The sequence below is a fragment of the Balaenoptera physalus genome (assembly GCF_965194825.1).
Source record: "Balaenoptera physalus genome assembly, chromosome: 18".
In the NCBI taxonomy this organism is placed as follows: Eukaryota; Metazoa; Chordata; class Mammalia; order Artiodactyla; family Balaenopteridae; genus Balaenoptera; species Balaenoptera physalus.
This window is the reverse complement of record NC_138899.1, coordinates 27758026-27776194: the sequence shown is the minus strand read 5'-3', so window position 1 is coordinate 27776194 and position 18169 is coordinate 27758026. Positions and strand designations below refer to the sequence as shown.

Here is an 18169-nt window from a genome sequence, read left to right as displayed (position 1 = left end):
TGCTGGTCAACTCCAAGCCCATACTCATCTCCACTGCATTAAAGTGCCTCTCTTATTGTCAAAGGAAAGCTTTAAGGAGCTAAGTCAACGCACACACACATATACTTACTGGTATTTAATTGGCCATCGGGCCTGCTGCCATCTCAGCAGTTGCATCTTGCACACCCCTAGGTCTATCTTAGCTGAAGCACACTTCCTCCTTTTCAGGCAGGGTGAATTCCAAGAGCAGTCATAGGGAGACCTCTCCCGCCAGCTCTGTTCCTTGGGAAAGGAACTGAGCTCCACTCGGTGGCCCGACTACAGTGAACTCGTCAACAGATGTGTCAGCATTTATGCCAGGCTGATTAAAATGCAGCAAGCAAATCATTCATTGCCTAATGTGCAATGCATTGTAGCTTATTTGATAGCGTATTTATGCACACATCTTCAGAAACAATATTCTTGTAAATCTTGTATCAAACCCTTAGGGAGGTATTGGTAGTAAGCAGGAAATCAGCAAACACATTGATCCCTCATGTTCTGTGATGTTAGTAGTAGTCATGAAATTGAATTTCATCTTAACATATTAAAATCAATATACAGTGTTCAGTTTAATTTAGAATGTAAATACCATCAAGGGTTTTCAAGACAGAGGAAATAATCGTCTCTAATTCGGATATATATGTATCATTACACAGGCCACTTTCCATTATTTAGAACGTGTATAACCCTGGAATAGAAAAATAGCTAGCTCAGCCTGTTAGAGTAGATGGGAACTCAAGTTCTCTATTGATCAGAATCAGCAGCTAAAAAGGGGTTCTCATTTTAAACTAACACAGAAAGTTTAGCTATTCTCCTCTATTTTATTTAAAAATAAAATTTTGCCTAAAATCGCACTTACCGTTTTTAATTCTCTAAACTCTATGTCAAAGAACCTTACCTTGTGTAAAACTCCAGTGAGAGGACTGAGAAGATTTTTGAAGTGTGTAGCAAAATAAAACAAAATGAAATTCTTTTTGACATCATGAGGGATGTGGTCCCAGAGATACTCCTTATCTGGGGATATGGGAATATGGAAGTCTGAGTGCACGGGATCCCAAATTCTCTCACAACCTTGTTCTTCTTTCTTCCTCCAACTCTTTCTAATTTCATGGATAAAATGGGAAATAGTAATCATCGTGATTACTATTGCGTGCAATTGTATGTTTATTGAAAACTGAAGACATGCCAGGAATGACATTAAGTTCTTTACATGTGGTTTTTGTTAATACTCTTACTAGCCCTCTGGTGTAGAGATCGTCATTATCTCAGTTTCATAGATGAGAAATGGAGACATGGGATTAAAACTACTTTTCCCAAGTAACACTGCTTGTGAGTGACAATGGAAATGTGAACTGGGTTGGTGGGACTCGGGCACTCGTGCTCTTTTCCATGACTGGCCTGAGGGGATAGCGCTGGTCTCTTGGAGAGAGTTATTACTCTGTCTTTAAACAACCTTAAAGCGTCACCTCTAGAAAGACTTGAAAAGAAAGCAGGAGGAAGAAGGATTGCCTCTGACTTGAATGTGAAAGTGTGTATTTCCTGGAGCACAGGGGTAAGGAAAAGAGTAGACACAGGGGCTGCTCAACAGCAGGGATTTAGAGGCTAACACGCCTTTCCATTTTCATCACTGCTGCTGGCTCTTGTGAATGTGGGATCTCTGTGTGATCTCTTTCAAATACCTGAAAGGCTAGATTGGAAGTATGGAGTCAATCAGATAGTTTTCCGAAGTCCACAGCTGTCTGAGTCAGGCCTGTAGAGCCTGTTCATCTTTCCTGTCCCCCAGACTGGCACATGTGATGCCCAAAGAATATATAATCATTCAGTCCAAGATGCTTATTGCCTGTGCTACCTAAGCACTCTGAAAAAAAAAAAAAAAAAAGCCCCTCAGTGGTATTTAAGTAGTCCCACTTTCATCCTTAAAAGAATATATATTACCTGCTGGTTTCTAGATTTCTTGTGCTGATTGAATAGGGCTGTACTTGTAGGAGCCACTTCTCGGGTTAGGATCATAGGGATGTTGTGAGGTAATGTCTGGAAAGCACTTTGAGCTCCTTTGAGAAAGGTGCTACGTCAATACCATGTATTATTATGTATTATATCAGCCTGAGAGGAAAGCACGGGCAGGAAGTGCCTTTGTGTCCTTCCCGGGCTACAGCAGTGCAGTAGCTTAGGTAGATTTCAGCTGGGGGAATGTTCCGGCACCTGCAGGCTTGGACTGAAAGGATGCAGGCTGCATTGGGGGCGCTCTAGGGACAGTGCCACAGGTGAGGAGGGACAGAGTCTGTGGCTGTGTCTGCCCAGTGCACTCTCTCTTAATGGCCAGAAGCTGTGCTCTGTACCTTGGGAATTGAAGTTTGTGGGGGACAGGGGATGGATTTTGAGTATCTGGCAGTAATGAAGCACTCTTAGAAACAATCAAAGTGCCCAATGCAGTAGCATCTGAGCCGGAGTCTGTTGAGTCCTGCCCAATTCTATTTGTATTGATAAAATGCATGCACAGCAATAAAGACACAGACCTACTAGAGAATGGAGTTGAGGATATGGGGAGGGGGAATGGTAAGCTGTGACAAAGTGAGCGAGTGGCATGGACATATATACACTACCAGATGTAAAATAGATAGCTAGTGGGAAGCAGCCGCATAGCACGGGGAGATCAGCTCGGTGCTTTGTGACCACCTAGAGGGGTAGGATAGGGAGGGTGGGAGGGAGACGCAAGAGGGAAGAGATATGGGGATATATGTGTATGTATAGCTGATTTACTTTGTTATAAAGCAGAAACTAACACACCATTGTAAAGCAATTATACTCCAATAAAGATGTTTAAAAAAAAAAATGGCATCATCGTGCCAAACTAAAAAAAAAAAAAAAAAAAAAAAAAATGCATGCACAGGGAATTCCCCAGTGGTCCAGTGGTTGGGACTCCACACTCCCAATGCAGAGGGCATGGGTTCAATGCCTGGTGGGGGAACTAAGATCCTGCAAGACAAGCAGCGTGGCCCAAAACAAACAAATAAATGAATAAATAAATGCACCTCCCAAGTTGACCAGATTGAGCTCCAGTTGTCCTCTCAGTGCCCCCAAATAAGCCTCATCCTTCTTGGCTGCTACAAAATTCAAGTTATCTTTTAAGCCCCAGTGTAGATATCATGATTTTCTCTTTAAGCTTTTCTAAATAGCTGTTATGGGTGAATTGTGTCCCCCGCAATATTCACATGTTGAAGTTCTGATTCCCCTAACCCACAATATTCACATGTTGAGGTTCTGATTCCCCTTACCCACGATATTCACATGTTGAAGTTCTGATTCCCCGTACCTCAGAATGTGACTGTATCAGGAGACAGGGTCTTTAAAGTGGTAAGTAAAATTAAATGAGGTCCTTGGGGTAGGCCCTAATCCAGTATGATTGGGGTCCTTATAGGAAGAGGAGATTAGGACACAGACAGGCACAGAGGGAAGGCCATGTGAGGACAGAGGGGGAAGACAGCCATCTACAAGACAAAGAGAGAGACCTTAGAAGAAACGAACCCTGCCGACACCTTGATCTTGGACTCCTAGCCTCCAGAATTGTAAGAAAATAAATTTCTGTTATCTAAGCCACCCAGTCTGTGGTACTTTGTTATGGTAGCCCTAGCAGACTAATATAATAGCCAAAAAGTAATTAAAGAAAAAGAATATGCTCTTACAAAATTTTGCTACTCAAAGTGTGGTCCGTAGGCCACCAGCATTCATATCACCTTCGCCTGGTAAGCACTGCAGACTCTCAAGCCTCACTTAGACCTTTGGAATGAAAATCTGCCTTTTAACAGGATCCCCAAGTGATGTGTGTGCATGTTAAGGTATGAGAAAAGCCTCAGTGAATTGTTCAGTTTGCCTTCAAAACCACCCCCAAACTTAATGTTTAAATGAGCAACTATTTATTATTTCTCATGATGCTCTGGGTTGCCCAGGCCATTGCTCTGCTGGTTTCACCTGGGCTTTCCCATGTGACTGTCTTCACAAAGCCATTGCAAACCAACTGTATTTTCTAAGAGTTTTATAACATTTTTTTTTTTTTGGTTTTCATTGTATATGTTACATGTCCAGCTTATATTTATGACCAGTGGAACTATTATTTCCATGTATGGTGGGAATACAAAATTTCATTTTTTAAAAATGCATTTTCTAAAAAAAGGGAGTCAAGGCAGAGAAAATTGTTAAGTAAGTAATGTTACAGGCTGTACGAGGCTATAGCAAAAATCATAAAGTGAGTATGTGAACTATTAAAATTTGAGAAACGCTCTTAGTTCAAAATTTGCCAGTTTTCCAAGGCGCCAAAGGCTCATCTACTATTTTCAATGTACGTAGGAGTCTTAGAGGGGAGGGGAGGGACGTGGAAAGACACCAGGTCATTAAGATATTCCATCTCCCTTAGACCCAGGAATCAAATGGGAGCTCGGGGTGGAGGTGAGAAGCACCTCCTTACTTCTCTTCTTACTGTGTTTCTTTTCACCCAGGTTTCTTATGGTAATATCAGCACCTGACACTTATGTGGGATTTTACGGTTTGAAAGGCTCTTAACACGTGCTTGACGTCATTTGATCTGTAAAGCATTTGATCTGTATGGCATTTTCTCCGATATGGAAAGTGAGCTGAGTGATGCTGGTCTTTGAAGGAGAGGACGGTCCGGCTATTGCTGGGGCAGGGCTTCGGCTCTATACATGGTTTTCCATAAGGCTGACTCTATTTGTTGGAGGCCAACTGTGCCTTTGGCCTTCTGGGAATCGCTGAGTGAAGCAGAGGCCACGTTAACTGCACATTTTCCAGCAAAGGGGAGGGCCAGTGGATGGAACCGTGTGGTGGTGACTGGCCCCAGATTTGGGACCACTGCTGCACCACAACAGTGTCCTTTGCAGCCCTGCCTCCTGGTGTTGGTAGAGGCATTTAATACTTGACGATACTGGTACAGAGTTGTGTGCCCTGCACAGCCCTCCTTGTCCTTCAAGCCCTGATTTAAATCATAATTTCTTTCTCAGGTCCCTTGAGGTAGAATTTCTCTCTCCCTTTCCTAGAGTTTCATAGAAATTTTAAGGTTTTCCTATTATACCATTTGTCTTAAGCGACTTTGTTTTGGAGCTGTTTGTTTTTGTGTCTATTTCTAGTCCTTAAGAGCTGACATGAAGTCTTACCCGTGTTTGTATTGGTCCCAGCCCCTGGACCGGGGCTTTGTGTCCTTGAGAAAAAAACACGACACAAAATGTTACCAAAAAAAGAAAAATTCTAACATGTTGTTTTGCATGAGTATCCTTTTGAAAATTTTATATTTTGTGAATTGTAGTTGAGGTATAAAACTTCGTGGTGCAATTCACCTTTTTTACATTTTCTATCATCCTTCATAGGTGTAGAAGTTTGGGCCCATCGAGGAGCTAAGTCTGAATCAAGTGCTGCTATCCTATAGGTCTCTGAGCAGACTTTTATTTTAAATTTTAAAATGTGTGATCCCCACTCCTTTACTAAGTTTTGAAAATTATAGGCATACCTTTTGTGAAACATTTTTGCTTTTCTTAAGGAGTTACATAGTTCTTTAAACACGCTTATGTGTTCAAAATATTCCAGATAATATCACTTGAGTAAGATCTTAAAGGTGGAACAATACCATAGATGACAATTTACTAATTTACACGAAATTTATGATTGGTTCAACACTCAAAATATTGTAAAGGCTCTAAATAAGCAGGCATAGAATTTGGCAGTTACTGTTAAAGTTTCTATGTAGCCTGTAATGAAAACTATTAATGCTAGAGATCTTTCAATAATTCTATGGAGTAAGAACTTGAATTTCCATGAACACTTGGTTACCATCTCTAATACTGAGGATTGCACTGGCTCTTTTTATTACCAGGTCCTGAATTTTACTAAGGGAAAGTATCAAGCATTATTTAAAGGCTGAAGAGCGTTTCTGATTATAAGCCCTGGACATATTTTTTTATTCGTGTAATTACTCCTCTTAGCTATGAGAATTTGGAAGTGCAGCCATAAGAACAAAATCTGCTTACCTTATTGTATTTGTTCCATACATTTAAAAAAAAAACACACGTTCTGTAGTAAGATGGTGACAAGCTAAAAAGTCCCTAAGGTGAACTTTCCCAACTTGTCATGAAAATACCCACAATGAGCTCTGTATCTTATAGAAAACACAGGCTTTTGTAAACTTCCAAAATGTGTCGTGGGGAAGTGAAATGTACAGAGACGGGAAGAACTACAGAAGAAAGTAACTCCTGACTGACACTTCAAAGAACAAGGGGAAGGGGGGTTAAGATGCATGTATTTTAATCAAAATTAAAAGTATATTAAAGGGAATGTAGGCAGAAAATTTGAAAGGCTTGAATGCTCTTGAAAAGTAAAGCTAACACTCAACCATATGGCAGAGTTCAGGAAGGGGAGGGGGTCTTGCCACCTGTGGTTTGAAGACACTGGTTTGAAGAACCCAGTTGTAGCCCACACATGCACTTTGAATGTGAACAGCACGGCTGGCTGGTAAGTAGGATGGGGGCCATGCTGACTCTTTTCTTCAGCCAGCCTCTTGGGTAAAGAAGTATGGGCAGATGACGGGCAACTGTCATCTGATGGTTGGGAAATATCTTCCTCTTTGGTCAAAACAGAAGCAGCTTCTCTTTTTGTATCTGCTATTACTTCTAGTATCCAGTGCATCTGGAGTTAAACAATGGACTGAAGCATTCTGGAATCCTGGAACATATGTTGTTATAGGTAAAGGTTAGTGTGTGTGTGTGTGTGCATGTGCACATGCGCCCTTAGTGAAATTTTGGAGAATTTGGAAATTGTAATTTGTAAGGTTATCAGGCCACATTCTCTCAAGAAGAGAATTGTTAAATTGTTTATTTTAAACAATTTAAATAGAAATGTCCAGGCCCTGAAAAGCTAAAAAAATTGCTTTCCTAATAACTTAGTTAATGTAGAACACAATGAAGCTGTAGATTACTTCAAACACACAAATATGAGAATATTATGTATCAAAATATGTGACGAATTTAAAGATATGCTCTGAAACATATTAGTTATTAAAAGAGAGAGAATGTGAATCATTGAATCATTGAACTCAACAGTTAGAAGAAAGCAAAGAAAACCCCACAAGGAAAGTAAAAAGATGAAAATAATAAAAACTAATGGTAGAAATTAGTGAATTAGAAAACAAAATGCATGATTAGAAAATGAATGTAAGAACTGGTTTATTTTTTAAGAAATTCAGCAAACTAGATAAACACTTAGCAAAGCTAATGAATAATTAAAAAGAAAATACAAGTGCATGAAATTAGAAATAAGAAAAAAGTTATAATAATGGCTTGCATGAGCATACTATGTACAATTTTATATATATATATATATTTTTTTTTAATATTTTAATTTAATTTAATTTATTTATTTATGGCTGTGTTGGGTCTTCGTTTCTGTGCGAGGGCTTTCTCTAATTGCGTCAAGTGGGGGCCACTCTTCATCACGGTGCGCGGGCCTCTCACTATCGCGGCCTCTCTTGTTGCGGAGCACAAGCTCCAGACGCGCAGGCTCAGTAATTGTGGCTCACGGGCCTAGTTGCTCCGCGGCATGTGGGATCTTCCCAGACCAGGGCTCGAACCCGTGTCCCCTGCATTAGCAGGCAGATTCTCAACCGCTGCGCCACCAGGGAAGCCCCAATTTTATATTAATAATTTGAGTCTAAATGAAATGTATGATTCTTTGAGGAAAAAAGATACATGCACAAAAGCGACTTAATAGAAGTCATGCAAAAAAAATTTTTAAGTGATAAAAAGCAAGAAAAAAAATCACCAAGATAATTGTACAGCCCATAAGAAAATCTGCAAAATTCAATGAGGATTAAAGGTACAGAGAAAAAAGTGATGTACGTTTGGGCAGACACTAGGGTGACTTCGGTGATCCTGGAAGCACGTGTGAAGATGGTTTTTGATCAGCCTGGATTCCTGGTGACTATGATAAACAGAGCCCCCTACTGACCCCAGAATACATGTTACTTGAGTGAGAAATAAACTTCTGTTTTGTTAAACTGCTGATATCTGAGGTCGTTTGTAACTATCTAGTCTATCTTGATTGATAATACACTACTATAAAAATATACTCAACAGCATAGAAAAAAACTTGAAAAATAGACCCATTATCCAAAAGAATACTGTATGTGATAAAGAGGCATCACAGATAAGTGGGGAAAGCACAAAGATTAGTTAATTAGACAAACAGAAATTTTAATTCTCTCTTTACACTATAGAAAAAAATTCACGTGGATTAAAGAGTTAAATGTAAAAGCTCAAGCCTTAAAAATAAAAAGAATAATGAGGGTGATTACTAAAACTCTGCATAGGACTGTGTATTTTTGAGGGTCTTAAAAAGAGTTTGGACCTGACAACAGTTATACCCAGAGAAAGCCCCATAAAATTCAAATTAATAAATGTTGAATTAAATATTAAGAAACCAAAATCAATTCAATTGCCACTCATATGTAATTATATATGAGTTTAAATCAGAAGAATAAAGTCATATAATTTATTCTTAGCAAAACTCATATTTTAGCTTACAAGGTCTTATAATCAACATTGAATTCATTTTCTAGAATCCAAGGCATCATTGGTCAGAGTTACGAGTGTGGGTTCTTGACTTGGCTTTTCTACTTATCAGCAACGTGAACTCCTACAGTCACATAACCTCTGGAAGATGGTTTCTTTTTTTCTGTAAATAAATGTATTGGACTAGAGATCTTTAAGTTCTTTTCCACCTGTCAAATACTGTGACAATGTAGTTATCACTGTGAATAGTGTAGCTATCCACAGCATCAAAGTATTAAGAAAATACTGTAATAAGGGGATATTAAATAGTACACAAAACAAGCTGGTTAAAGGGAAAACATATTTATAAAAGTATAGTCGTATTTTACTCTTGCGATTTGAATATATGAAGTGTGTGCATACTTAGATAAGGTACAAAGAAAATATGTCATTTCTTTACTGAAGCAAAACTCCAGAATTCCAGTCATAAATTCACCCCAATGACCGGATGACCTATTTTTGATGGGTGGATTTTTTTTGCAAATTATCTAGTAAGCAAGCCAACCCAAGAAGTAAAAGGATAATATATCATGAAAAGTATTTAGGTCACTTTTTTTGATATGTGTGGTTCGACTTTAATTATTTATACAATTTCCTAGTGCAGTAAGTGTCTTGTGGTATTTTTCTAAAAAATAATGAAGGTCTCTATACATGAGCTCTCACTAGAGTTCTTGCTGTTAACTTTTTACAGAAACATTTATTTAGTGAAACTTACTGAATTTGAGAATAAATGATATTTAAATCAGTTAGGTTCTGATAAACCAGATGTGTTTTTCACTTACAGAATGAAATGTGCTGAAGAGCAGGAAATGAAGTAACCAAGTAGTAATTCGCACTTTTGCTCATCTGAGCCCTGCTTCTTCTCGAGGCCATTCGTGAGAATTTGGACCTGGGAATGAAATCCTAGGCTTTCCTATCACATTCAAGGATGAGAAGTCTGTTACTGATGGAAGCATGATCGTCAGCAAGCAGTTATGAGGCAGCTTCTCTGTGTCAGGCACTGTTCTGGGCTCCAGGAATATAAAGGTGAACAAAACACAGTTCTTACTCTCAATGAGCCCAGAGTCTAGTGTGGAGACAAGCATACGTTTTTGTTTTTTTTTTTAATTTTATTTATTTATTTATTTTTTGGCTGCGTTGGGTCTTCGTTGCTGTAGGCAGGCTTTCTCTAGTTGCGGCGAGCGGAGGCTACTCTTCGTTGCAGCGCGCGGGCTTCTCATTGTGGTGGCTTCTCTTGTTGCGGAGCGTGGGCTCTAGGCACGCGGGCTTCAGTAGTTGTGGCTTGCAGGCTCAGTAGTTGTGGCGCACAGGCTTAATTGCTCTGCGACATGTGGGATCTTCCCGGACCAAGGATCAAACCCCTGTCCCCTGCATTGGCAGGTGGATTCTTAATCACTGCGCCACCAGGGAAGTCCAAGCATACGTTATTTATCAGGGTAAATAATATTATGTTCTCTAATACAAACACCCAAAGTTCAATGGCTTAACAAAATATAAATTTAGTTCTTATTGGCGAGTGGCCTTCAGGGTGGTCATTCAGAGCCTCAGCCTTCTTGCATTGAGGGCTTGCTTTCTCCTAGGACTGTGGGTTCCTCTGCTGGCTCCTGGTATCTAATCAGAACAGAGAGTGCAGAGGATCACACCAGAGGAGTTTATGGGTCAGGACAGGGCGTGACATACATCACTTCTGCCCACATTCCATGGCCCAGAACTTGGTCACAAAGTCATACTTAACCGCCAGGGAAGCTGGGGAACGTGGAGCAGCCTTGTGCCTAGGAGGTAACAGAAACACATTCTCATAAACACATTTGGTGTCTGCCATAGCATAGGAAGAAAAGGGACCCCAATCAGCGCATAGTTACTATTAAAGAGGTAGACTACAATGCATGGTAGGGGCCAAAGGAAGGAGAGGTTGACCCCAGCAGGGTAAGCTGACATAGATATAAATGGCAAATATCAAGCTGCAATTGAAATTATGGACTCAATAAATCCTTACAGAATAAAAAGAACTAAAAATATCCCTAAATTATGTTAAAGGAAACCTCAGTTACTTTATAATACAGAACCATAGTGGTTTTTTAAATTGAGATTTTTATTGAGATAATTGTTGATTCATATATTGTTATAAGAAACGAAACAGAGTGATCTCTTATGAAACTTTAACCAGTTTTACCTGATGTTAATATTGAAATAACTCTAGTAGAATATCACAACCAGGATATTGACATTGATGTAATCTACACAATCTACCAAATTTATTCAGATTTCCCCAATTTTACTGGTACTCATTTGTGTGTATGTGTGTATGTATTTCTGTCAATGTTCATCACATGTGTAAGTTCATGTATCCACCACCACAGTCAAGGTACAGAACAGATCCACCACCACAAAGACCCGTCCCACCTCCCTTTTGCCCCCTCCTCTATCTCTGACCTCGGGCAACCATTCTTCTTCTTTTTAAAAAAATTTTATAGAAGTATAGTTGATTTACAGTGTTGTGTTAATTTCTGTTGTATAGCAAAGTGATTCATTTATACATATATATAGTCTTTTTCATATTCTTTTCCATTATGGTTTATCACAGGCTATTGAATATAGTTCCCTGTGCTATACAGTAGGACCTTATTGTTTATCCATCCTATAATAGTTTGCATCTGCTAATCCCAAACTCCCAATCCTTCCCCCGCTCCCCCTTGGCAACCACAAGTCTGTTCTCTATGAGTCTGTTTCTGTTTCATAGATATGTTCATTTATGTTGTATTTTAGATTCCACATATAAGTGATATCATATGGTATTTGTCTTTCTCTTTCTAACTTACTCCACTTTGTATGATAATCTCTAGGTCCATCCATGTTGCTGCAAATGGCATTATTTCATTCTTTTTTATGGCTGAGTAATATTTCCTTGTGTATGTATATACATACATACCACATCTTCTTTATGCATTTATCTGTCGATGGACATTTAGGTTGCTTCCATGTCTTGGCTATTGTAAATAGTGCTGCTATGAACACTGGGGTGCATGTAGCTTTTCAAATTATAGTTTTGTCTGGATATATGGCAACCATTATTCTTTAACTCCATTTCTAAAATTGTGTCATTTAAAAAATGTTATACAAACAGAAGCAAACAGATATAACCTTTGGTTACTGGCTTTTTTTTTTCCCACTTAGCATAATTTTCTGCAGACATCAAGACTGTGTTTATCAATAATTCCTTCTTTTTATTGCTGAGTACTATTCCATGGTTTGGATGTACCACAATTTGTTTAACCAATGGCCAGTTGGAAAACATCTAGACTAATTTCAGTATTCGGGCTATTACAAGTTAAGCTGCTACGAACACTTCTGTACAGTTTTGTTTTGTTGTTTTTTGTTTTTTGTTTGCAAGAAGAAAAATTTCCATTTCTCTGAGACAAATGCTCAAGAGTGCCATTTGCTAGGTCATATAGAAGTTGCAAGTTTAATTTTATAAGAAATTGTTAAAATGTTTTCTAGAGTGGTTGTACTATTTCACATTCTCACCAGAAGTGTATAAGAGATCCAATTTCTCCACACCCTAGCCAAGATTTAGTGTTGTCATTATTTTTTATTTTAGTTATTCTGATAGTTGTGGTTTAAATTTGCGTTCTCTACCTGTGCTCATTTGCCATCCATATATCAGAACCATAGTGTTTTTTTATTTGAAACAGATTTTAGAAATTTTCCAGTTGTTACAAATAACTTCCTCTTCGTTTTAACTTTAAAAAATTCTGGAAAATTCCTATTGATTCTCCTACACTCCATCTGAAAGCCCCATTTTCTTTGAAGCCCTCTTCAACTCCTGTCTGAGTTAATTAAATCTTTCTTGACTTCTAAAGCCAGAGTGAATGTCTATCTTCTCTGGGTTCCGGTTTGTTCTCCTTCTGTTGCAGTGGTTATCAAAGTGTGTTTTCATGAAGGTACTTACCCGTCTGTGCTTCCCACTAAACTGTGCCCTGAAAGAAAGGACTGTCTTACATATTTTTGCCTCCCCGGCACCTAGTATGGTGTCTGGTGCATTTAAATGCTTAATAAACATTTTCAGCCAGTTTGGGTACTTCCTTATGTTCTGCCTCTTTCTCAAAAGGCTTTGAACATCTACTGCGCTGAGCACCTTCACAAATGCTAACTCATTTAGAGCTCACAACCAGCCAGAGGAATGGAATCTTTATCTCTATTTTGCAGATAATGAAGCAGAAACTCAGAGAATTAAGTAATTTGAAAATTACCATCCCAGAAAGCTGCAGAGCCGCGGCTTGGCTGTGGATCTTCTCGTTGCTATGTCACAGTTGCCCAGAGGGGGCGCAATTGCGTTGTATTCTTTCCCTTGCACCACGTTGATGGTGCATCGCTCTCATCTCACTCATTGACTGCTATAGAATTTGTTGATGCATCCTATTGACTGCTGTGCCTCCCCGGCCCGTGTCCAACTCAGAATGGGCAAAAACCATTGCTACACTTCCCTTCCCTGCAAAGCTTTGCCCTGAACACCTCCTTCCTCACCAGCCCCAAGGCTTAAAGCTTCTGTTAACCATTTAATTGCCAGTTGCCCGTGGCTTTCCATTATCTCTGATAACCCCTATGCCTTTGGATTTTCGCTTCACACTTCATCTCCTTTTCCCCCTGCAGTCTTCTAGTTTCATATTATCCATTTCTTAAATGAATTAGATTCCATCTAATTGAACATTTTTGAGATCCTATAATGTAAAAAATGATATAATAGCCTGTATGAGGAATACAAAGATGGAGAGATCAAAACTCTTCTTGTGTTGTTACTGTTTTCACAAATTACAGAAATCTATTCACATAGGCTTAAGCAAAAAAAAGAAAAAACTGGCTTACGTAATTGAAAATCTAGAGGTAGAACTTGCTACAAGGCTGGCTGGACCCAGGTGTTCAGGCAATTGTCAGGAATCTACTTATCTCTCTCTCTCTCTCTTGCTCTTTGCATCTCTTGGCTCTGCTTCTCTCTGGGTTGGCTTTATGTTTAGCCAGCTCCTTGGCTGTATTAATTTTCCATCACTGAGAAATAGTCCCAGAGAAAAGAGAACACCTATTTTCTTGGGATGGATTTTGCTGGCCTGACTTGGTTTTCATCCTGGAACTGATTACTGTGGCCAGGGAGATGGAACATTCTGATTGATCAAGCCTAGTCTACCCACACCTGCACTAGGGAAAAGACTCATTGAATGACTTAGATTGAGAAAGGGAGTTATTCCCTCCTAAGTGAAGAGAGAATGACACACAGAGCAGACCAAACTAGTAGCTAATGCCCAATGAAGTGACTATAACAGTAGTCCATGCAAAAAAGAAAAAGAAAAACAAAAAAAACCAGATTTAGACAAAAACTATGGTACTAGGAACTGCGAAAACAGTCCGACCTTCAACTTGGGAGGTAAATACTATTATGTTGTCAGTTTTACCAATGTGGAAACTGAGGCTTAAATAAGATAACTTACCTGTAGTCTCATAGCTAATCTAGGATCAAATCATGTCTATGTGACTCCAGAGCCCACGATCTTAACCGCTAGGCTACAAGGAAGCCTGAGGAAGGGGAAGGTAAGGGGAAACCAGCTCAGTGGTCTGCTCACCCCAGCTGCCTAAGTGAAAGTGAAAGAAGAGGAAATTATGTGCTACCTCTGTTATCCAACTCCACCCTCAACAAGGCTGAGGGAAGAGGGAGAAGAAGGGTGTTGTGAAAGGCCTCATCCTATGCAAGCTTCCGCAGCCTCGGCCATACTGATGTATTAGGGCCCCATGACTCTCGGCTGTGGGGGGCTGTCCTGTGCATTGCAATATGTTTAACAACATCTCTGGCCTCTTCCCACTAGGTGCGTGTAGCGCCTTCTTCCTGTTGTGACAACCAGAAGTTTCCAGAATTGCCAGATATGCCCTGGGTCCCCACTAACCCCATTGCTTCCCTCACCCCCATTGTGGTAGGGGCCTTCTTGGTTACCCTGGAGCTGTGCTCTCCTCTGTCCTCATGGACCCCCAGCCCCACTGTGAGGCGCCAGTGTTTTAAACTCGCTTACTCTCTCCCAGAGGTGACCTCCAACGATGCCTCCCTTCCCTACATTCCAAGCAAGGTGGACTGCGTCTCTGCACCCTTGCCCCTTGGAATTCTGGGATTTCTGGGAAACTTTTTTGAGAAAGAAATCTACTGCTACTGGGATCCTGAAATCTTTTGTTTCCAAATGAAGAAAACCCTATGGAAAGGGAAGACCACCTAGACAGTAGGCCAAAGGTCAAGTTAGGTTATTCATAATCGGCTATTTCGATTGAATTTTGTCATCTAGACTGCCTACGTTAATTAGAGGTCACAAAGTGAATGGGGGAAATACTGCTTTCACCAGTTACAAGCGCTGTGACTCAGGGCAACTCAACTTCCCTCAGCCTCCGTTTACGTACAACATGAAGCTGGTATGACATACATGTCTCTGCGGTCATGGTTTTACAGAGCAGTAGTGCTGAGCTAGCACAAATCTGACTTTGCGTCATCAAGAAAAAACTAAATACTTAATATATATCATTTCAGATTAAGGGAGAGTTTAAAACTGTCTAAGAAACAGCTTCCAAGAATGCCCATTAAAAAAAGAGAAAAAGATTAAAGTAAAACATTTCAGTATGCTCCTGAAAAAAATGTTTTTCTGTAGAATATTTATTAACCTATGTGGGTTCTATTTAGTTAACTGAACTTTTCAAATTCTAAAAGATGCTAAACTTGTAAGTTTGGGTATATAAGGAAATTTATTGTAGAAAAAAAGGTCTTTTTGTTGTTTGTATTTCGAGAACTTTGTTTTAACTCTTATTTGAGCCTCTGAATCTCTAGCTATAAAAAGGAAAGGACTCAAACTTAAATGCGAACAGAAGAAAGTGGCTTTCTAAAATAGAAAAAAGAGAAAGGGTAAAAATATATGTCCTTTTCTCCTTATGTCTAATTAGCAACATAAATATTATCAGGTCCTCTAAATCATTCTCTGTGTTAATGCTCTGGTAAAATAAACTTTGAAATTACTTCCAATATCAAGTAATAGACTAAGATACTAGAGTGAAATTCGCTAACCTGTTTTTGTCAAAGCGCAAGCGGTTCTTCCTGTGTCGACCATGTGGCTCCAGCCCTCTAGTGCCCCCTGGCTATTTTCTCACTCAGGCGTCGGTTAACTAGACCCCTCTGTTAATCTACAGCGATTTATCAACTCCTTATAAACGGATAAGCCTTTGCCTTCTCCCTGTTCTCTTTTTATTCTGGTGAGACACTGTGTTTTGCAATTATACTATATTTATTTGCTATCACCAGGGAGTGAGTTCTTACTGATAAGGGAATTTCAAGAACACTTAAAGCGTCAAAACTTCAAAAAAATGTGCTATTGATGAAAATCTTTACAAAATATATCACACATTTCCATGCCTTAGTACATGAAATTGATCAAATTTTGAATTTTTCTTACAAAAGAGGTGAAAATATAGAGTGATGTCCTAAAATTTGAGTTTTATAGCCTAATTTACTTTTATTTATTACTTCAACAAAGATTTATTGAGCCCCCATTATATTCCACACACCCATTTGTGTCTTCGTATTTAATTCCTCCTGATTGCCACAATATTGAGGCTACTCAAGATATTTAATATGTAAGAAGTCAGGACTACACATTTTCCCCTATATTAAACTTTATATTTAGTTTCAAGGACGCAAGAGAGAAAACAAGAAAAAAATGCAGTCAAAATTGACTAAAATTTGACATATTTATGTGATGTTTACTCAAGCCATTTTATCTGGTTTTCTCAGTCTCAGCCACTTTCACCCTCTTATGCAGACTCAAACACAGACGCAAAACAGAGAAAAGTGAAAATGTATCTGAATCTGAAAAAATAATTGTAACAGAGACCAAGGATCTCACTCTAATGAGATGAAAGGAGCAATACCCTGCTTTTTCAAGAAGAGACTATATTTGATCAAATGTAAACACAGATGAGACTCTCTGCTTATACTTGACACCCTTCAGTCCTGCGGGGAAGAGTACGGCAGAGACTACAGAGAGTGATGACAATTTTGAGCAGCTAGTATGACTGCCAGGGGGGTTAAGTGGCACTAAAGCCCACTGATAGATGGTAGCAAGAATCAACCAGGGACTTCCCTGGTGGTCCAGTGGCTAAGACTCCACGCTCCCAGTGCAGGGGGCCCGGGTTCAATCCCTGGTCAAGGAACTAGATCCCACATGCCGCAACTAAAAGTTTGCATGCTGCAACTAAAGATGCTGCATGCTGCAACTAAAAGACGCCACATGCCACAACTAAAACATCCCGCATGCTACAATTAAAAAAGATCCTGTGTTCCACAACTAAGACCTAGCGCAGCCAAAAAAAAAAAATCAACCAAAGTAGAACCACCAATTCTGCTGACAAAGACTCGATTTTAACATGAACTTTGAGAAATTGGAAAAAGCAACTGAAAAAAATCTTCAAAAGATTTATAAACTCCAGTTAGAAAATAACTGACCATTGATCACTGGGTATGGCAAGGGAGCTGCACGTACCAAAGGTTGAGTGAAAAGAGCAGTCTGGGGAACAGAAAGTAATTCCCATGACTGGGGTAACAGTATGGTTAAAAAAATGAGTCTAAGAGAGGTAAAGAGGAGCCAGACCAAAAGGGTGTAGTAAGCAATCTTACCAGAGGGAAATGGGGAGCCATTGAAGGTTGAAGCACAGGAATGGCATGATCAGATTTGTGTTTTGAAAAGATAATGGGGGGGGGGGGGCTTCCCTGGTGGCGCAGTGGTTGAGAATCCGCCTGGCAATGCAGGGGACACGGGTTCGAGCCCTGGTCCGGGAAGATCCCACATGCCGCGGAGCACTAGGCCCGTGAGCCACAATTACTGAGCCTGTGCGTCTGGAGCCTGTGCTCCGCAACGGGAGAGGGCACGATAGTGAGAGGCCCGCGCACCGCGATGAAGAGTGGCCCCCGCTCGCCGCAACTGGAGAAAGCCCTCGCACAGAAACGAAGACCCAACACAGCCAAAAATAAATAAATAAATAAATATATTAAAAAAAAAAAAGATAATGGGTAGTAATGTGAGAGCAAGAAGAAGAGGGTGACACTAGGACACTGAAAAATGACAAAACTTAGGCAACAGGGACTGATGGCTTGAATGAGGTTCTGGCTTTGGGAGTGGAGAGGAGTGAACAGTTCACGGAGACATTTGGGAAAGTGAAGCATTACAACTTGATGATTGGATGTGGGGTGAGAATTTGAAAGATGTGTTAAGAACAATGTCTTGATGGCAGTACACATGCAAAAGCTGTAGGACTTAAAACACTTTACTACAAGCTACACACCACCGCATATACTTATTATTTGTCTTTCTAATTTTACTGCTTTTCTGAAACTGCACAGAAAGCACTTAAAATTCCAGCTTCTGTCTCTGAAATTCAGTTAGATCTGCATTAACTTGGAATATTGATAGGCATATTTGGTTTGCAACGTACAACTCCTATCTGGAACTTTAAGAGCAGAGCTGAAATGT

The 18169-nt window shown here is 39.7% G+C and overlaps 1 long non-coding RNA gene across 1 annotated transcript; it reads left to right on the top strand.

Moving 5' to 3' along the window:
* The first annotated feature begins 6777 nt into the window (after window positions 1–6777).
* LOC309647527 lies at window positions 6778–17699 on the top strand. The gene is made up of 2 exons (XR_014256145.1): window positions 6778–7375; window positions 7702–17699. It is a non-coding gene; the product is annotated as an uncharacterized lncRNA (long non-coding RNA).
* Window positions 17700–18169: the final 470 nt, after the last annotated feature.